General features: G+C 45.7%; 1 pseudogene; it reads left to right on the top strand.

Annotated features, from left to right (window-relative positions):
• The first annotated feature begins 1665 nt into the window (after positions 1-1665).
• LOC136489836 (scarecrow-like protein 9) lies at positions 1666-22243 on the top strand (annotated as a pseudogene).
• Positions 22244-22345: the final 102 nt, after the last annotated feature.

Below are 22345 nucleotides of genomic sequence, written 5' to 3'. Positions count from 1 at the left end.
CTCCCTCTCCTTTTCCCCTCCCCAAGCGGTGCCGCCACACTCTCCTTCTCTCCTCCCCGAGCGGCGAGTGGGGCTGTGAACCTTGGAGGGAGTGGGGCCATGCGCCCCGGCGATTGGAGGCCGTGCGCTTGGCAGCGACGGTGGACCCTGGCACCTCTCCGGCGTGGCCCTCTCCGGGAAGGGGCGGCTCCAGGCAAGGGCAGCACGGATCCGACGTGGGGCGTCGCCAATCTCCTCCTCCAGCGCGGCCATCTCCAGGCAGGGGCGGCGCGGATCTCCTCCTCCAGGGCAGATCCACTCTCCCGCACCCTCCCTCCCTTCCTTCTCTGGCGGATCCGGCGAGCGGCGGTGCAGATCCGACGAGTGGAGTGGCAGCGCGTGGATGGGCTCGGCGGGCCCATGGATGGGATCGCTAGGCTTGTCCATGAGTTTTCTTTTTTTTGTGTCTTTTATTTGATTTACCAAGGCGGGCATTTGAACCTCCTCGGGAAAGATTGATTTACTGAGACCTTTAGACCGAGGCGGTTGTGATGCCTGCCTCGGTTAACCCATTTCGCTCGCCTCCAAAAAAGTTTATGTAGTGGTGGTGGTTGGAGAAGAAGTCGATGAGTCCTAATGCAAGGCGTAGCCCTTTGTTCCGATGTCGAGGTAGCCGAGCATGAGGGTGCAGTAGCCGTAGTAAAAGAAGTTGTGATGTAGATGGCCGAGGTTGACGTAGTTGTGGTCAGGTTGCAGTGTCGATGGAGCTGCAGGCACACAAGAGGCGCCATGATGATGACAGAGACGCGTCGAGGTACTTGTCGTGGGAGGAGATGTTGCCAAAGTCAACACAGTCAGGGTCATCGTGGACGTAGAAGAAAGGCAACGACGCAATCGAGGCAGACGGAGTAGGAATGGGAGGATCGATGACAAGTCGATGTAGTCAAGCCTCCTGAGCGCTGAGGCGCGGGCTAGGTTTGCCAGGCCCAAATCGCGTCGGGGACGAAAACACGCGTCGGTGTTGCCAATACTGGGCGTACAAGTTAGAGGGCCCGAACCATTCATTAGATTAGGAGGGACTAGCAGAGAAGGTCTCGACGACAGTTGCGGTGCGTAGAACAGCGGTGTAGAAGGTGCCGACGCAGCACGCGGTTGTTGGAGCGAACGAAGTAGGAGGGATGAGACGATGGTGATGCTGAAAACGTGGTTTTGCTGGATGAAGAAGAAGCAGTGCGGGAGTAGACGCGTTGGCGAGTAGGGTTCAGTGACAACACGAGGGGGCGGCCGGCAAGCAGGGCTCAGCGATGACATGGGTGGCAGCAGTTCAATGACAAAGACACAATCAGCAGGATGAAGACCTTGTGCAGATGGATGACGCAACAATGATTGCGCTGAACAGTCATCGATGCACAAGGGACGGTGATGTAGATGCAACGACGAAGCGGACACACGAGCGGCGGTGTTGCAACCCAACGAGGCGTCACAGGCAGCAAGCCAGCAACCCTGTTGCCCGGAGAAGATGCGCGTATGACTCGACAATGGACGTCACGGGAGCCGGTTGAACCGTGCATAATCAGTTGTACGAACCGAGTACGTGCGAGGTGGAGCGATGATGGAAGAAGTCGGTAGAGGCATCCTGATCAGTTCGTGGCGATGATGAACCAACGATGTAGACGTGCAGACTGAATGACCAAGAAGCGGCGTAGGAAGGTGTCCCCTCGGCATCGCATGCCTCGGCCAGGCCGCACAGTCGAAGATGCAGATGCTAGTGAAGTCGATTCAGATGCCGGAGTAGTACACGTGAGCTCGACGGGCGGTGGGCGACTCAATCCCGATCAGTGATCGGGCAAACCAAAAAGATACAACAGCAGGGGATCGGGTGTACCCAACAATGCAGCACCTAGCCTAGCGGTAGCAGTGTGACACGATCGAGTAGCACGGGGCGCACGATGAGTCACGATTGCGCGGGGTCGAAGGCGCCGACATAGATTGGCTAGCCATCACCCTGGCGGCTCGGTGTTGGGGTCGACGTGGCCCGGGCCACCATCACGGCGGCGCGTGTGAGTTGATGCTCAGCGTCCTCCACAGCAAGCGCGAAGATGTCGACCAGGTGGCGTGCCATCGTGGGAAGGCCTGATCTGCTGCCTGACGACGATAGCAGCCGCATCAATAGGATCGGGCACCTAAATAGGGGCGCTACCCCCGAGTGCGCGAGGTGCGGAAGTGGCGGCGGCTAGGGTTAGGATCTAAACCTAGACAAATGATACCATGCAGAAGAATAGAATTGGCAGGATAGTTGGATGTATTGTATTGGGCCTCATGGGCTAATTATATGGGATATATAGGACTAACATCCCACTTGGTTAAACAATATGATAGTATTCCTATTTACTCTAACAGTAATAAAATGCGGAAACTAGGTCAAACCAACTTATTTTGACCTCTAATTTTGTTTATTTGAAAAGCGCTTCTTTGACCGTTCTACCGAATAGGCCACAGTATTGTAAACACCGCAGAGAGAGATCGTTGCAAGAAAAATATCTTTTGCATCGGAGCATGGCAGTGGGAAAGCGGTTCCTTTCATGGCGTCTGTCTCACAGCTGACCTGCGCTTTTACCCATCTTGTATACTAACTAATGTAGCAGAGCTCAATAGTCGCTTCTTGAATATTGGCATTTCATGTCCGTGCTTCATTTTCTTTCACATTTGCCAACAATTATAAACACCTAACTAAGCTGTTTATTGCTGGCGTTCAAACTCTGCTCCTCTATTTCTCTGTTTTCCTGTTCACTATTACTTTACGTTAGCTGTGAAGGCCTATTTAAATATATTTTGCATCAGACGACTGTATCTTCTTGTTTTGTCATTTTCACTAGGTAAAAGAAATGGGGCTTGTTACGATGATCTTTTCTAAAATATTTTTTCGATGTGCCCTGTGTATAGCTAGCTTTTGCAACCATTATCCAAGCAGCATTGGAAATATCGAGCCATGGTGTCCCCATCCAAGCAGCATTGGGGTTACAGTCAACCATCGTCTTTTGCACTCTGATCGTAGGCATCATTAACCAAAAGTCTTATGTTCTTCACATTATGATATAAATTAACGAAAAGGCTACCACGCTACCATTGATCACCATGGCCACCTCACCGGAGGAATTCTTCATCAAGGATCTTATGGAGCAGCCACCAGCATCCCCACCAGTCTTCCTTGACCTTCCCCAGAAGCCCAGTGTCAGCAATGAGGTCCGGCATCATGTCCCTAATAATGACATGATGCTCCCTTCCATCTCACGCATGCTCATGGAGGACCACATTAACGACACTACCCTAGATCTGGACATCACTGTCGGTTCAAAAACCTCTTTCATTGTCGGATTTTGAACCGACAGTGGCATACCGACAGTGATGTGGGGTTGACATCACTGTCGGTTCTTAAAAACCGACACTGATCTACATGAAACAGTGTCGGTTCCTGGCTCCACCCGACAGTGTCTAGTTGAAAACACTGCCGGTTTGTAGTCCCAACCGACAGTGATAGTTGCTTCAAGAGTGTCGGTTCTTGGCTCAAGCCAACTGTGTTGAGCAAGCCTACACTGTCGGTTCATGGCTCAAGCTGACAGTGTTGAGAAATCCAACACTGTCGGTTCATGGCTCAAGCCGGCAGTGTTGAGCAAGAAAACACTATCGGTTCATGGCTCAAGCCGACAGTGTTGAGCAAGAAAACACTGTCGGTTCATGGCTCAAGCCGGCAGTGTTGAGCAAGACAACACTGTCGGTTCATGGCTCAAGCTGGCAGTGTTGAGCAAGACAACACTGTCGGTTCATGGCTCAAGCCGGCAGTGTTGAGAAATCCAACACTGTCGGTTTGTTGATAACCGGCAGTGATGGTTACGACAATACTGCCGGTTCGTTGCTAACCGGCAGTGATGGCCCATTCACATTTTATTGTTTTATAATTGATTTTAATTTATATTTTTTCGTGGAATCGGGTTTCGCTTTATATACGCTACGTAGACTACAGGTCCATCAATATTAAACATTACAAATGTTACGGTTACAGTTCAAATGTTCTTATCCAGATCTCGATCCCTCAAAACAAAGAAGAAATGTTCTCGGACTTCACAGATTGTACAATGCTTCTCGGACTTCTTACAATAATCTGGCGAGCCGCTCTGGGCCATACTGGTCCTTGTACCTCACGGATTGTGCAATGGAAAATACTCCATCTTTTTCCAATACCTCGGCTAAGATGAACTTTGCGAGCTCACGGATTGCAGTGCGACGATCTCCATGTCTAATAGCCTTTGGTGGTTATATTTCTTGCGCTGTCGTTCAAAATAGATGATATCCAAAGAGGAACAGTAAATCATTTTGTTGAATTATTAACAGACATAAATGAAATGGGGATTATACACACCAACTTATCGGCTTCTTCCGATTTCCCACCGATGTAGCGAAGCATTGCCCACATTACATAAAACCCGCATTCATTGTTTCCCGCCGGTTGTGACATGTACTTCCCCTCCATTTCGACAACCTTGAATGGGACCGGCGTCCCACCGATATGTCTTCTTCGGACACTGAGCAACATTAAAGGGAAAAACATTAGAAAGCGGTATGTGTGATTAGAAAATAATATGTTATTAGGATCGCTTACTAATTCAGCACTGCCACCAGTGCATCCAGATAATGAAATGGTTTTTTCTTCGAGTCCCACACCTCGATCAGATTTTTGGCAAGATTGACACAAATGAAGGCGAAATGGTTGCTACAATCACAGAATCCTAATTATCGAATAATCTTAACGAAAAAAGAAGCATAAAATTAAAAGCCGAGAACACATACTCACAGTTGTGGGCTAGAAGTATGTGGGTTTTTTTTTCATCGTGAATTCATCGAAAACAGCAATCAATCTTTGTTTCAGGTCTTCCACGTCACATGCATAGAGGCCTAGACGTGTCCTCTCATTGACTCGCAAGGGGTCCAAGAAGCCTATGTAAGGATGGCAACGGATCGGGTTTGGTGCGGATATCCACGGGTTTCGGGTTCTGCGGGTTCGGATTTGGGGATGGTTTTTAACCCACGGTTTTCGGGTTCGGGGCCCCGAAACCAATCGGGTTTGGTTTCGGGTTTGGTTTTCCACCCGTGGATATCCAATGGATATCCGAAATAAATCATTTGGAATTAAAACTTATGTTTTATAATATACTAATAATAATTTGTTTACTTAGATTATTAAATTTATTTAAAGTTGACTCATGAAAATATTTATTATTTGTTGCCTCTTATTTATACATGTGAATATGTGTATATATATCCGCGGGTTTCGGGTATCCATTCGGGTTTCGGGTATCCGTTCGGGTTTCGGGTATCCGCGGGTTTGGTTTTGGTGATGGATTTCCACCCGAATTGGTTTTCGGGGCGGGTTCGGGTTTCGATTTCGGGTTTCGGTTTTGGGTGCACGGAGACTCCACCCGATCCGAACCCGACCCGTTGCCATCCTTAAGCCTATGTAATCCCATTTGCTTTTTACAATGAAAAATTTTTATATACACCTACATAAAATCATGGGAAGTGCTCAAAAGTTAACAATTTGTCTCGAGAGAGTAGTTAATTGTAATATCGCGCGTGTAGGGTACTTACATAGTCCACAGCGTCAACATTTGAACATCGAGATCATGTTTCTAGTATAGCTGGAACAAGCACTCCCACTCGACATCGAACTTCTCTTCTTCGGGATAATGGAAAACATGTGGCGAACGGATAATAACCTCAAAACCAAAGTCGTCCGTCTCTGTTGCTTGAGCCATGTAATATTCATGCAACTGGCGCATATATGTTGTCAGATTTTTATACTCGTCATCGGGAACCAAAAGATTGCCCCTTTCATACTTCATTGCCGGTGTTCCCGTCCCTTGTACATCATAATAGATGTTCGCGGCCTCTTCCATGGTTAATCCTGGGTTGTCTTCGACATACTTCTGTATGTTCCTTAAATCTTTATTATGTATTTCTTCGTCTCTTGTTGTAGCGTATTTATTCTGTGTTTGCCTTTCGAATTCGGACTTCAACATATACGAAGGCAGTGAGGCACAGAGATTGAAGAAACTAACACAATCTTCCTTCGAGATGTGTGCTGTAAATTTTTCTTTCATCAAGGTGGTAACGCTGCCACTGAACGACCTTTTTCTTTTCTGTTGGTCCACTTTGGGAGCATTAGCGACCGAATCCAAGGATCTTTTCTGCGATTGTGAGGATGTCCTTGATCTTGTTTTGGGCTGAGGTGGTGGAGGAGGAGGATGACGACGAGAATTCTATTTTCCCGGCGCTAATGAAGATGGAGGAGGGGGAGGAGGAGGAGGAGGAGTCTCTTTTCTCGGGGCTGATGAAGATGGAGTCGGACGAGGAGGAATAGAAGGAGACCTCTGTCTTCTCGGGGGTGATGGCTCCGGATGAGGAGGGGAGTGATCTCTGTTTGGAGATGGTGAGTGATCATCGCGGGTGGGCGAAGACTCGTAGTCGTCCTCATCATCAGAGGACAATTGATGGTCAAGCTTAATGAAGCGTTTGCGCCAGGCCACTTGAGATCCCTTGTTTTGACCAAGTTTCGGCCTGTCTTCCGCTACGGGGTACTCAATGGGTATCTTGTTAAACTTCTTATCAAGTATTCTGTCAATGGTGACGCGAGCGTACCCTAGTGGAATTGGGTGGCCATTAATTGTCCCATCTCCCACAGGCCAGGCCTGGCCGAGCGCCACCTTGTCCTTTGTCCATTCCTGATGGATGTACAACCTGACATTGATGGGTTCAGTGATGTCATCCACTGGATGAGGCACATTCGCCTCTTCTTCGTCGAGCGGGGTCGATCCGCAGTTGCTGCGACCCCTAAACTGTGGGCTAAAGGCACTAGGAGTAGGGTTTTGTGGTACTACTAACCCCTTGGACAGCAAAATTTGCTCGACTCACGCTTCAACGGTCGCCTCAATCCGTGCTTCCATTCTGTCTTCCATCTCTTTTAGTCTCCTCAAATACTCTGCCTCATGTTCCACTCTACCCCTCGAGCGGCTCCGGTAAGTGTTAGATTCTTAGGGGAATGCTAGTTTCCAAGGAACAACACCGGTTCCTCTAGTGCGACCAGGGTGCTCCTTGGTTCCGAGTGCTTGGGTGAGCACGTCTTTCTCCCTATTAGAAGTGCGAGTCCCTTGCCTCACCTCCTCAGTTACTTGGGAGATCCTCTGGATGAGTTCGCTCATGGGTTGATTTGAGGAGCTAAAGCTCCCGTCCTCGGCGTGCCGTACATTTCTCCCCATTAAGTATAATACCGATCTAGGCTCCCAATCGGCGGTCTCAACCTAAACGTCTTCCTCAGCAAGGTGATCCATCTTTTGAAGTTCTGCTTCAAATTCTGGCATCTTTTTGGCGTAGCCATGAGAGCCGAGATGATGAGGATTCATCGCTTTATGTGAATTCTCCTTATTCTTCCTGCTTAGTTCTAAGTACCCCTCGGATAACCTGTATTCCTTGAAATTCTACCAGAAGTCCTTCTGCTTGCTAAACTGTCCACCATCGAAATCTGGCTCTTTATTTTGGAGGACAAAATTCTTGTACAGTGTCCCCTTAAAATTCTTGAAGCATGTCCCCATGATTTCTTTTGCTTTTTTCTTAACTAACTTCCTATCATACTCGGCTGGGAAAGTGAAATACTCTGGGATCTTGACATCCTATATGTAATCCTTCTCGCTTTTGGGAACCCTCCACCGGTCATCATCTTTCCCAATCCACTTCCTATACTTAATCGGGATGAAGTCCCTAACAAGTAACCCGAGGATAGTTTTGTATTTGGTCAAAGCTATAGGTGGTGAGAGTGGATCCCCGAATTCATCAAACTCAGTAATGTGCCAGTGTGCATTCCTACCAACAGGAATCTTTGACACGCCTCGCTTGGATCTGGCCTTCCTAGTACGCGAACCCTCTGGCTCCTCGGCCGACGGAGGCTCCTGCTAGAGACACCAAGTAAGCTATGACCCTCTCAATTGATTAGCGTGTGTGGCTACATAGTGACATGATACCAAAGTTACCTGGCCATCTTGGTCATTTTGACCCAGATCGAGCAGGCTGGACGGGGTCCATGGCTGCTTGTTCTCACCGACCTGATTGACACCATCACCATTTGTCGAATCTTGTGGCTCTCCCGTCCCAGCGATATCAGCCGCTTCTTGTTGCCGATCAGTTCTTCAGCGACGGGATAACAGGCGACGATGAGTCATTGTTGTGACATGATCATGGTTAGTTTTGGCCGCGGACAACTACTAATAGCATATGTTCATATATATAATATGTTTAATGCAAAGTCTAATAATAAGTCCACATACAACAAAGTCAAATAATAGCATATGTTCACCTAGAACAAATTCATTGTTTGATTGACCACATACGACAAAGTCCACCTACTCTTCTATGAAACTAAGCCTACATCAACTTCCAAATAAGAAAAACGATGACCATAGCCAAAAATAAAAGCATGACATCTTTCCAAGACCAAGGAGCAATTATCCTAATCTTCACATCTCCGGCGGGTGGCTTCTCTTCGATCTCTAGTGCCAGCGGATGGCCATGGTTTACATTCATTGGATCATAGTAGGCTGGTTGGCCATGGTTTGCAAGGTAGGCCGGATGACTATAGTAGGCCCTCAAAGCTTCAACTTCTGTGTTGTATTTTTTTGTGCAAATTACCAGGGTAGCGATTGACTTGAGCATAGCAATCTTCCCAGGTTCGATAAATCTCAGACATGTGACCAACATGCACTACATACCATGCCATGGTTGCCTATACATTTAAGTAAATTAGGCATGTGGTAAGTGGTAATGGTAACTCACTGAACAAGAGTTATTATTCAAGTTATATGGTCTATGAAAATAGCATTATTTTTAAAACATACTAAAACTTATATAAGAAATAAATAATTTCTTGTAGTATATATAAGAAAATATTAGATGAAAGGTCAAAGCAAAACATCTACAACAGAAAGGAAATAGGCAAGTCATTGTAATTAACCAACATGACCAGTCAAATAAAGTAGGACCCTATCAAAACACCAGAAAGTTTCTACAAACATATTTCAAGGACCATATCAAGGTCAGATCCTAGCTAGGGATTCAATAAACCTAAGGATTGTAAAATTAATTAAGATGAGATTGTAGATAACACCAGAACCAGACTAGCTATTACGAAGTGAGATTAGATTGTAGATGGTAGTGAACCTGTTTTATCTGACTATGGACTAGCTATTACAAAGTGAGATTATCTCAAAAAACAGAGGTGATTTTAATAGCCTGCAGACATGAGGAATAAAAAATGTGTTTGGATCAGTGACATTGCATAGCCTGCAATGGATAGAGTTGCATACATTCTTCATCTTTAAAACTATTTAAAAAAAATTAAGTCCATTTCTTGTGCCTCCGAAAACAATAAAAAATAGCTGTCCATTTCATCAAACACTTAGCGGGCAGTGAGCCAGCACTCACCGTGGGGGTGGGAAAGCAGCTGTCCGCGCGCTCGTAAAGGCCTCGATGGTGCTCCGACGTGGGGCGGTGGACGGCGTGGGGAGTGCTCCAGCGTGGTGGGGAGTGCTCTGGCGTGGGGCGGTGCACAGGCGTCAGCATCGAAGAAGAGGAGCGCGTGGCTAGGAATGGCGGCGCGGGGGTCGGTGGACGGGTGCTCCGGCGTGGGACGGTGCACGGGTGTCGGCGTCGAAGAAGAGGAGCGCGGGGCTAGGAACGGCAGTGCGGGGGGCGATGGACGGGCGCTCCGTTGTGGAGCGGTGCACGGGCGTCGGCGTCGAAGAAGAGGAGCACTGGGAATGGTTAGCGCTGGGTTGAAATTTGGATAATTTCAACCCGCGGCGGCCTTTTATACCAGACCTCATCACTGCCGGTTCTAATTAGAAACCGATAGTGATGTGGGTACATCACTGCCGGTTGTAAGTTGGAACTGACAGTGATGGGGGTACATCACTGCCGAGCCATTCTTTAAACCGGCAGTGATTTCCGTGTAGCGGTTACAGCATAAGTAACTTATCATTTCCACTTCTTTCAAATACCTGCTACTGGCTCAACGGTTAAGACCCCGCAACTTAGCCCCCGATACCCGTGTTCGAATCCCAGGTGTCCCAATTTTTTGGTTTAATTTTATAATTTATTAAGCGGTCTAAAGGTTAAAAAGATAAAATAAATGTGTTGCATCCCTGAATCGAACCGAAGCCTACAACTTCCAGAGCAGCGGACAAACCATTGAGCTATCACCTGATTTCGGAAAGTTTGAAGGAATTTATTCCTTTGAGTGATTATCTGTCCCTGCTTTGCGCGTTGGCCCTTCAACTCCCCGGCCACGTTGGTCGCGCGGTTCCCATGAAGAGCCGCTATTTTCCTGGTCCTTAGACTGGTCGCGGCCCTTCAGCTCCCCATGAAGAGACGCCGCGTTTTCCCAAGAGTCCATCGGCTGCTCGCGCCGCCGGTTCCCAACACAGGTGCGCTCCATCTTCCCAACGTAGGCGCAATGGCGCGTTCAATGGTGGTTCCCAACGCAGGCGCGCTCCGTCTTCCGAGGGGTGCGAGTTATTGCACCGTGATCAGTTCCACCCACCGACACACCTATATAAGCCAGGCCCCCATGCACACAGTCGGCCGCCATTGCACCACCGCGCATCAAGAAAGCGAAGCACCCTTCCCACGCACACCTTGCCTCGGCCCTCGACCCACCGCCACAATGCCTCACCACTTGAAGACAACATGGGCGATGCTAAACCCATCGTCCTCACATCGGCCCCCGATGCCTCCACCGACATCATCATCGTCGTTCGAATCGGACCTCGAGGTGAACCTCGAGGACGATCCGGACCGTGAGACCGCATCAGAGGAGGAATCAGAACCTCTTCTGGTGGAGGAGGTCGTCTTCAACTCATTGGAGACGGCACGGAAGGAGGAGGAGGACCAGCACCTCCGCGCCATCACACAGAAGGACACCAACGACTGCATCCTGAAGCGCGTCATCGAGATATCTAAGGAGGAGGAGCGCCGCCGTGAGGAGGAGGAGGAGACCGAGCGGCGTCTCGTGATGGACGTGGAATGGCGCCAGCGTAGGGCTGAGCTAAAGAAGCGCGAAGAGGAGCACCGGCAGCAAGGGGACGACGCATGCAGCAACACCGGTAGTAATTAATAGCACTAGTGATTAATCGATGTCTTAGGTTGATGTAATAATTTACTGGTGCTGAAAAAAACCGTGTCGTCGAATCCTTTGTTTGATCATCATCACCTTGCATGACCTCGTTTTATTTGCTTACATATTGGATGTTGCATTGTATGACCTCGTTTTGCTTACATCGTCCCTTGGATTATATGTGGCGATGCATCTTGGTCGTTGTTTCGTTGTCATGAAGACCGTAGTATATGATATGCTACGTACCAGAGATCGAGGGGGCCAACAATACTGTTGCTCTTCTAGACATCACTGTCGGGCCATTCTTTAAACCGGCAGTGATTTCCGTGTAGCGGTTACAACATAAGTAACTTATCTTTTCCACTTCTTTCGAATACCTCCTACTAGATCAATGGTTAAGACCCCGCAACTTTGCCCCCGATACCCGTGTTCGAATCCCGGCGGCCCAATTTTTTGGTTTAATTTTATAATTTATTAAGCGGTCTAAAGGTCAAAAAGATAAAATAAATAAACCTTGGCACACATCCTATACTAGCGCAGCGGTTAAGTGTCTGAACTATGTAGCCCGAGACCCGAGCTCAAACCCGAGGGTTGGCACATTTATTTTTTATTTTTTTATATATCACTGCCGGTTTTCAAAATAAACCGACAGTGATAACAAGCATCACTATCGGTTTCTTCTCATCACTGCCGGTTTTTTGAAACCGACAGTGATGTTTATATATATTAAAAAAATTCTTTTATATACTGAATAAATAGAAGCATATGTATTCCTATGTCAAAATGGCTTGAATTTTTTTGGCAAGCGTGTACACCCAAATTAAGATCCCACACAGGATCTTAGGTTTTTCTAATCAATTTTATTAATTATATTTTTCTGTGTGCCAAATGAGACAAAAGAGGGTGAATTTCATCTTGGATCCAATAGATTTTTTCATCCACCTCCACAAAATTCTTATCCTTAGGGCACATTAGAGCCTGTGTAAAAGTTTGGCACCATTCTGGATCTTTTCGTGGGTAGACTCAGTTCAACCTATAATTAAACGGTGTCATTGCGCAGAAATTCAATTAAACCTCAGAAAGTAGCAAACCATCTCCGAAAAATCCCAAACTTGGCGTTTCCTTCACACGTGGCACGTGCAAGCTTAAGAAAATGTTTGAGACCAATACGACACCGGAATGCCTATGAACCACAGAAACCTTGATAACCTTTGTGTATAGTCATGGTTTGATGAAAGGGCACATGTACCTCTGTGAAGCATGTATACTCCGCCTATGTCGAAATGACTTGAAATTTTTTTGGCAAGCATGTACACCCAAATTAAGACCCCACACAGGATCTTAGGTTTTTCTATTCATTGTTTTATTTATTATATTTTTCTCTATGCCAAATGAGACAAAAGAGGGTGAATTTCATCTTGGACCCAATAGATTTTTTCATCCACCTCCACAAAATTCTTATCCCTAGGGCATATTAGAGCTTGTGTAAAAAGTTTGGCACCATTTCAGATCTTTTCATGGGTAGACTCAGTTCAACCTATAATTAAACGGTGTCGTCGCGCGAAAATTCAATTAAACCTCAGAAAGTAGCAAACCATCTCCGAAAAATCCCAAACTTGGTGTTTCCTTCACACGTGGCACGTGCAAGCCTAAGAAAAAGTTTGAGAACAATATGACACCGGAATGCCTATGAACCACAGAACCTTGATAACCTATGTGTATAGTCATGGTTCGATGAAAGGGCACATGTACCTCTGTGAAGCATGTATACTCCGCCTATGTCGAAATGGCTTGAAATTTTTTTCGCAAGCATGTACACCCAAATTAAGACCCCACATAGGATCTTAGGTTTTTCTGTTCATTTTTTAATTTATTATATTTTTCTCTGTGCCAAAAGAGACAAAAGAGGGTGAATTTCATCCTGGACCCAATAGATTTGTTCATCCACCTCCACAAAATTCTTATCCCTAGGGCACATTAGAGCCTGTGTAAAAGTTTGGCACCATTCTGGATCTTTTCGTGGCTAGACTCAGTTCACCCTATAATTAAACGGCGTCGTCGCGTGGAAATTCAATTAAACCTCAGAAAAGTAGCAAACCATCTCCGAAAAATCCCAAACTTGGTGTTTCCTTCACACGTGGCACGTGCAAGCCTAAGAAAAAGTTTGAGATCAATACGACACCGGAATGTTACATGAATTACATGCATGATAATAATTAAACACACAAAGCCGTACATATTAAAATTAGAACCCGATTAAACTATGACCTTAAAAACCTAGCTAAATAAACATTAATTACTATCGGAATCACTGTCGGGATCGATCAGGCCACGTATACTAACATGCCTCTGTAGCCATATATGGTAATTGTTGTCACGGATCATGTATCCGCTTGTATCAATGAAGTCCAATGCCCGTATGAGTGCACTCTCTCTTGCCTCACAATACCGAAAGAATGGTCGGTCATAGATGTAACCTACTGAACGACCACTGCCCCTGTTAGTAATCCTTATGCAGTACTGGCGTCCTTCTATAGTGACCTGGCCGAGGTTTCCATTGTAGAAGTCCCAATTGTACCCGAGTTGCTCCGTAGCTTGGTCTAGAACGGCCCACAAGCCACATGCAGCATAGGTAAGGTCCTGTAGTGCAATCTGCATGTGGAGAAAAAGAAAAAAATTAGGGAATGTTATTACAATAATAAACAACAAATAACCACGACTCAGGTATAAGTGACCATTTTACCACATCCGCATGGTTGTAGCTCGCAAACCATTCGCTTGCTTGCGGGACGGGGATATCACCAGCATTCAAAGCAAGTGCCTTGAAGTGCGAGAAATCAGGCACATCATAGCAAATACGTCGAAGTGCCTCTAAACAAATGCGCACGACACTTAATTGGGCGCTTATCATGTCCGGGCTCTGTATTCCCGTCCCGTGGATATGGTTCCGATGGTTTGAACCCCTCACAGGGATGAAAAAACTGAGTTTACACGTCCATAGCCGACCACTTGCATTAGATGCCGTGTTCTCGACGATGTCCGAGATAAAGAACTAGCTAAGTGCTATTCGCAGCCAATCTATTGGGGATATAGTCTGCGACATATATGCATGCAACAATGATATTAAACTAATTGCAGTTATTTGTTAGCATAAAAAAACAAAAGATGTTGGAAAATATTTCATACAATAGCGGGAATAGGGAACCGTGGAATGGCCACATTAGGAGCGAATGACTCATCGCCAGGGTGGAAACCTGGTTCTTGTGGTGGGGGAGGTCCGTTGTTCGTACCACCTGATCGATAAAATGCAAAAAAATGAACATAAAATATATGCACAAAAAATTCTTCCAAGTAAAATGTGGCAACATAATTAAATATAGATCGAATGCAAGGAATAAGAATATATATAAATGTAGAATGCAAAGAAACATGAATATAAATATAGATCAAATGAATATAGATAGAATATTGGAGAAGACAACATATCAATACCATTGAAAAATACAGGAGCCATGACCAAATCACGTAGAGAGAGAGAGTGGATGTCTTGAGAACTGAGAGTGAAATGTGAGAAATGAGACTGAGAGAGTTCGTGGGTGGGTGGGATCGATGTATGTGGCCGGTAGTTTGTTTTATATAGGGGGGCATGGACATCACTGCCGGTTTTTAAATAGAACCGATAGTGAAATGTACTATCACTGCCGGTTTTTAAATAGAACCGACAGTGAAGGTGACTATCATTGCCGGTTTCTAAATAGAACCGACAGTGAATGTGCATATATATAAATGATATATTTATTTAGATACTACAGTGGGAAAGTTTTAACAACAATGATATATTTATTTAGATAGTAATGAAATACATCAAAAAATTACAAAAAATTAGAAATAAGTTACATATACGATAACAAAGACCTTACACTAAAATTCCATATACGATAACAAAGACCTATTTGCATACAGGTCAATGTTACCATCAGTGTGTATCAACACATTATAATTTAACCACCTCAGTAGCATTCTTCGAGCACCAACTAGGGTCAAACAACAGCATCGAGGTGGTCTACGAGCTATACCGGTTGGAGATAATAAGTGGCATCGATGAATCCATGCCTCTGCTATACATGGCCTTTTTCTTGGTACAGTCCAGAGCACATCAGATTCAACTCGGCACCATAGCAGATGGCTCTATGAACCTCATGGCATCTCCAATCTTCGGCGTTGCTCTATCTTCAGAATATATATAACGATATCTGTGGTTTGTTGTGAGAGGAGAACATTGTATCATGGCTGATAAGGCCTGGCTAAAACTAACATGCATGGAGAGGCTAGCTCCTGGCCGAGGGCCATTTTATAGGGGCTAGCAGTCGTGGTACATTTTTATTTCTGAACTAAAGTTGTTGGGATAGGTGGGAGCAGTGTTCCAACGGTTGTGGTCATGGGAGCACTGTTGGCATGTGAGGAGCATCTACACATCACTATCGGTTTTAGTTTAAAAACCGACAGTGAATTGGGCCTTCTGTGTCGGTTTGAGCAACCGACTATGATAGAAGATATCACTACCAGTTTTAAAACCAAAACCGGCAGTGAAGGGCCCTGCCGCAACTTTAGGTAAAAAAATAAAAAAAACAGTATCGGTTTGGAGCCTGCCAAAAATATAAAAAAAGTTTGGCCCGCTTGAGATTCGAGCGCGGGTCACGGGGTCGAGAGTGCGCGGCCTTAACCACTGAGTTAGGATAGGGAGTTCGGTTTATTTTTTTTCTTTTATCCCATTGTAATGCACTACTAAATAATAAATGCAAAATCAAAAAAGTTTGGCCCGCCTGGGATTCGAGTGCGGGTCTCAGAGTATAGAGTGCGTGGCCTTAACCGCTGAGCTAGGATAGGGAGTTCGCTTAGTTTGCTTTTCTTTATTTATTTATTAATAGAAATAATGCAGTTAGTTTATATTCTAAAATAACACAAAAATTTGTGTCTTGATTATTTAATTCTATGATAATTAATTAATGGTCTATAATTATCAAATAATAGTGTTTGTGAACATCATCTTAATATTTGATTACATAGTCAATAATTAAATTATAGAGATGCGCACAAAATATAAATTAAATATTCAGTGCGAATTACTGATACAACGTCTGCATAATGATTACATAGTTAACAATAATCTAACTATCTTTAGGTGCATCAACAATGAGGGCCTCATTGTGATCAATTCGTACGTAAGCAGGTTCGTCACCCTTTTGAAGGATAGGTAGGGGTACGTTCGCCCCGAATGGAGGTATTTCCCGATAGCCCCTGTAGTCTTCTTCGTCCGTCACTCCATCGACACCGACAATCTTCCTTTTCCCTTCTAGGACTACTTTTAGCCTTCCTTTTGTCTTGTTGTCCCTTGCATAGAAGACTTATATAACATCTCTTGCAAGGACGAAGGGGTCGTCTCTGTATGCGGTCTTAGTGAGATCAACGGTAGTGAACCCTTCGCTGTTAGTGTTGATTTCCTCGAGCCGAACCCACTGGTAGCGAAAAAGAGCTACCTTCAACGGACCATAGGCTAGCTCCCATATCTCCTCTATGAAACCATAGTATGTCGCCTGCACGTTGCCGTTCTCGTCGTGAGCATCAAAACGAACACAATTTTGGTATGTGTTTTTTCCATCTTGCTTTTTTTGTGTAAAAAGTGAATCCATTGATCTCATACCCTTGGTACTTAAGATATGTACTCGAAGGTCTCTTGGCTAAGGCGTCCAGTTGATTACCCAACTTTATTCCAAGCAAGCGACGTCGCAACCAGCTGACAAATTCCTCCTTATGTTTTTTATCCAGTCAAGCCTATGACCTGCTCGGATACAGAGTTTGCAGCGATTGCCTGTGCTCATCAATGTATGGCATCACACCCTCGGCTTGCTGGAGAACAACGAACTATGCCCGTCTAAAAGAAATAGGGTCGTCTACTGTAACAGATTTCTCCCCGATTGTTCCTTTGCCACGTAGTCTTCCCTCATGGCGAGATTCTAGAACTCTGACCCTTTTGATGTCTAGATAATATGTGCAGAACTCAATGGCCTTCTCCGTTGACCATCCTTCAACCATGCACCCTTCTGGCCTAAATCTGTTCCTAACATACCTTCTGAAAACTTTCATCAATCTTTCGAAAGGAAACATCTGATGTAGGTACATTGGGCCAAGGGCTCTAATTTGGTCAACAAGATGAATGAGCAGATGCAATGAGATATCAAAGTAAGTCGGTGGGAAATACATCTCAAGCCTAACAAGAGTTTTGGCTATGTCCCGCTGCAGCTACTCTAGCGTGGACACATCAATGACCTTTTTTGAGACCGCGTTGAAGAACGAGCAAAGCTTTATGATTGGGGCGCGGACCTTTGGGGGGAGGATACCACGTAGGGCAATAGGGAGCAGTTGAGTCATAATGACATGACAGTCATGGGCCTTCATAGGGCCATAGTTGAACTTGAGTTCTCTCATGTTCACTAGCCTCTTCGGGTTTGCACAGTAGCTCGTCGGGGCTTTGAGTTCATTGAAGAAAGAAATAAGCGCACGCTTTTCTTCCTTCTTCAATGTCCATGACGCAACCGGAAGTTCGAACTGGCCATTCTCTAGCTCCATGGGATGCAGCTCCTTCCTGATTCCCAAGTGTTGCATATCTAGGCGTGTGGCTAGTGAATCCTTCGATGTCCCCATGGTGTCCATCAAGGTGTTAAGAGTGTTAGCGCACATGTTTTAGTGATGTGCATGGGATCAAGACAGTGGCGTACACTCAGAAATGGCCAGTAAGGTAGTTTCCAGAAAACCGATTTTTTTCTTCCAAACGCTCCCATCAGGCGCTGCTACTGCATTGCCCTCCTTCCCAAGGACAACCTCTAGTTTGTTGAGTTCTCGAAGTATCGTAGGCCCGTCTCGATATTTTAGAGCTAAGCGTTTCTCAACAGTACCGTTGAAATCTTTTTTGTTCTTGCGGTAAGGGTGATCCTTAGGTAGGAACCTATGGTGTCCCATATAAACTATCTTTGAGTTATTTGGTAGATTTACCGCATCGGTGTCATCCAAGCACTCGACACATAAAGTATAGCCTTTTGTCTTCTCTTCGGACAACGAACCTCGACCTGACAGGTCGGTGATTGTAGCAATAAGTACTCCCTAGATCGTGACATGTTCCTTTTTGTACTCATCCCAAACATCCGGCACACCCTTTTCAAACATCTCCACTAGTTCATCGATCACTGGTTCCAGAAACACAATCGATGTCATTCCTAGGCTGTCTTGGCCCTTGGATCAGTAGTGGCATCTGGATGTACGACCGCTTCATACAGACCCAAGGTGGAAGGTTGTATATACAGAGCGTCACTGGCCAGGTGCTATGATTGCTTCTAACCTGGTCGAAAGGATTCATCCCATCTGTGCTCAAAGCAAACCAAAGGTGCCTTACCTCTCCACCGATGTCCTTATAGAACATAGTATTGACAGTCCTCCAGTCATGCCCATCGGCGGGGTGCCTCATCATTGTATCTTTCTTACGCTCTCGCCATGCCAGCGCAACAGCTTGGCTGACTTTGCACATGCAAACACCTATGCACCCGGGAAGCTATAGGAAATACCAAACGACCTTTACGGGACCTCCTCTGGTCTTGGTACCCTCATCTGATGGGCCCTTCCTTATACTGTGGAGCTTCACACTTGGGACACTTGTCCAAGTCTTTGTATTTTTTCTCCACGGTACAATATGCAATCATTGGAACACGCGTGGATTTTTTCAACCTCGAGGCCGATGGGGCAGATCATTTGCTTGGCCAGCATGTCTTTTCTGGCAACTGTTTTTTCTAGGAGCATTTTCCTTATTATACCTAACAACTGATCGAAGCCTTTATCGCTCAATCCGTTTGTCGATTTGAACTCTAACAGCATGATGTCGGCTTCCAGTTTGCTTCATTGGACAATTCCTATACAATGGTGTTTTGTCATCTTGTCTCATTTTCTCTAGCTTTCTCAGCTGTCTTTCACTAAGACATCCGGTCTCTACATTACGTAGCAGCTGAGAAATGCCATCGTTATCCTCGGTGTCGTCCGCTAGCGTGTTCCTAAACACATTATTAACTGTGGCCATAGGTTCCGTGTTGACACCGGATTCCTCGTCAGCATCGTGGATGGCTACGTCACGCATGTCCACATCATCATCGTTTTCCTGCAGAACATTCACACCAACCTCGCCATGCATAGTCCATATCGTATAGTTTGGCATGAACCCCCTGGTAATCAAGTGCGATCGTAGAGACTCAATTTGACGAAAGTTCCTATGATTCTTGCAATCTTTGTATGGGCAGAAGACAGGGTTCCCATTCTCAACATGGGCTTTGGCATCGGTGATAAACTAGCTGACGCCATGCATGTACCGCTTGTCCGTTCGGGACAGACGCATCCACTCTCGATCCATCTCTGCACAAAAAAATACTAAGACAGTAATTACAAAGAATTAATAAGAAATCGAGCTTCATGAACAACAATTATAGCTCGAAAGTACCATTTTTGGAAAACATTATTGTACACTAATTATTGAAAAATTGAAATTGGTAGCCCCGGCCCTGTAATTTGAAAATCGTAGTAAAAAACAATTATTGCACAATATTGAAGAACAACTATTCTACTCTACTTTTAAGGACTAATTATAGCATCACATACTAACAATGATGATCTTGACCACCATGGAATAATTAGCTAGGAATTTAAATGTGTTCATAGACACCAACCTTTTGGATGATGGATTCACCATAATTTGTGCCTTGCACAAATGTCCAATTGGAAAAGTGCTCTCTAGAATGGAGAAAGAACTAGAATGAGAATCAAGCAATGCAGCCATCAAAACGAAGCTACTTAAGCAACAAATCAAAGGAGTGGAAGCTTGTTACTAACCTTAAAGCAAAAAGATCAAACCATTCTTCAAAATCCAAGCACTAGCTTCATGGTGAAGAGCAGCCGTAGCAATGGAGGGAAGGGTCCAAACGTGCGCCTCTGTTCTCGGGATGGAAGAGAGGAGGAAGGAGAGGACGGCTGCAACCTTTTTGTGTTGTAGGCTTATCATCGTCGGTTCTTGGCTAGAACTGACAGTGATAGAGCACAATCACTGTCGGCTCTTGGCTTAAACCGGCAGTGATGAGTGGCCGCCAAAACACTGCTGGTTCAAGCCACAAACCGGCAGTGATGTGGTCCTTCACTGCCGGTTTTTAGTCCAGCCCCAATCATTTTTTTATTTTCAAGCTCATAACCGGCAGTGAAGGTACATCACTGCCGGTTCTCACAAATCCGGCAGTGATGATGCCGCAGTGATGTGCAAATCTGGCGTAGTGCGATGAGCTCAATGACCACCCTGCGCTACTCCAGGTTCAGCAGCCCTTTGCTCAGATCCTCTCATCCCCTTCCCTTGGCACTAGCACCAACAACAGCGAGGGGCCCAGCGAATTCTTGCATGAGGGTCATGGTGACGAAAGCGCCCTCAATTCGCCCTTATCCAAGGGCAGCTGTGTGGTGGGGGCATACTTGAAGAGCATGGAAGAAGCCAACATGCTCCTGCCAAAGACCCACATCTTTAGAAGGGATGAGCTGGTGAATCAAATCAGGGAAAGCAACATTATTGATAGTAGGGTCAAGAAAAGGTGCAACAAGGATCACCTTCTAGAGGAGGAGGTAAGAACTACCAACAAAGCTGTGATGATGAACAATGAGCTAGAGGAGAAATGTGGGCAACGAGATGATTGACAAAATGATGTTGCATGCTTATGAGACCTGCATCAAGGGCATGGAGCGTGTCACCATTGACACTACTGAAGTGGAGAAGAGAAACAGGAATAGCGGGAGGATCAAAGCGTCGAGGAACAATGTGATCGACATACGCAGGTTGTTGATCTCTTGTGCGCAGGCTCTTGCAGTGGACGATCACATCAGAGCATGTGAGCTACTGAAGATGATCAAGCAACATGCTTCAGCATCAGGGGACGTCACCCAACGACTAGCTCATTGTTTCGCCGAGGGGCTAGAGGCACAGATACTGGGCACAGGGAGCCCGCTTTGGCGGTTGCCTATGTTAGAGTACCCCTCCACTATGGAGCTCCTTAAGGCCTACAACCTTTACTCTGAAGCTTGCTGCTTCGTTAACGTGATATTCATTTTTTTAGCAACGACCATCATGCAGATCATGGCAGGTAAGAGAAGGTTGCATATCGTGGATTATGGTACGCGTTTGGGGTTTCATTGGGCTGGCTTGCTCCACTTACTAGCGAGTAAAGAAGGCAACCTGCCACAGGTGAAGATCATTGCCATAGCTCGCCCCACGCCTATTTGCTACCCACGTGAGCAGATTGGGAAAGTAGGCAGCCGGGTTCATGAAATATGCCCATGAGCTTGGCTTGCCTTCATTCAAGTTCAACGCGATCATGAAAAACTGGGAGGATACTTCTATCATTGACTTGCACAAAGACGCTAATGAGGTGCTCGTTGTGATTGACCTCTTTAGTTTCAAGTTCTTAATGGAAGAGAGCATATTCTCTAATGCTCCAAGTCCTAGAGATACTGTCCTCAATAACATCAAGCAGATGAGGCCAGTTGTATTCATATAGAACATTATGAATCGTTCATATGGTTCCTCCTTTTTGTCACCGTTTCGAGAGATAGTCTTCCATTACATGGCACTGTTTGACATGTTGGATGCAACCATCCCAAGGGAGAGTAAATCTCGATTGGTGTTCGAGAAAGTCATTCTTGGATGTTACGCGTTTAATGGCATTTCTTGTGAAGGCATGGACATAGTGGAACGCCCTGAGAAATATGGACAATGGCAGAAAAGAAACCAACGAGCATGCCTAAGGCAGCTGCCACTGAAATCAAGCTTTGTGAGATAGTGAAAGACGTGGTCATGAAGCATTACCACAAAGATTTTATGATTTGCCAAGATGGCCAATGGCTTCTGCAAGGATGGAAGGGGCATGTCCTCTCTGCCCCCACACGACATGGGTTGCAAACGAAGACGCCTCTTCTGGATGAAGTTGAATGATGTCGCATGGCGTTCAACAGCTCTCTATTTAGCTAGACCAAAGACCTTTTGGCCCCCCCTTACAAGTTATGTTTGCTGGAAACAAAATAAGT

The sequence above is a fragment of the Miscanthus floridulus genome, chromosome 10 (genome assembly GCF_019320115.1).
Source record: "Miscanthus floridulus cultivar M001 chromosome 10, ASM1932011v1, whole genome shotgun sequence".
In the NCBI taxonomy this organism is placed as follows: Eukaryota; Viridiplantae; Streptophyta; class Magnoliopsida; order Poales; family Poaceae; genus Miscanthus; species Miscanthus floridulus.
Note: the sequence above shows the minus strand (reverse complement) of the source record. Positions and strands in the feature narration are given on the sequence as shown.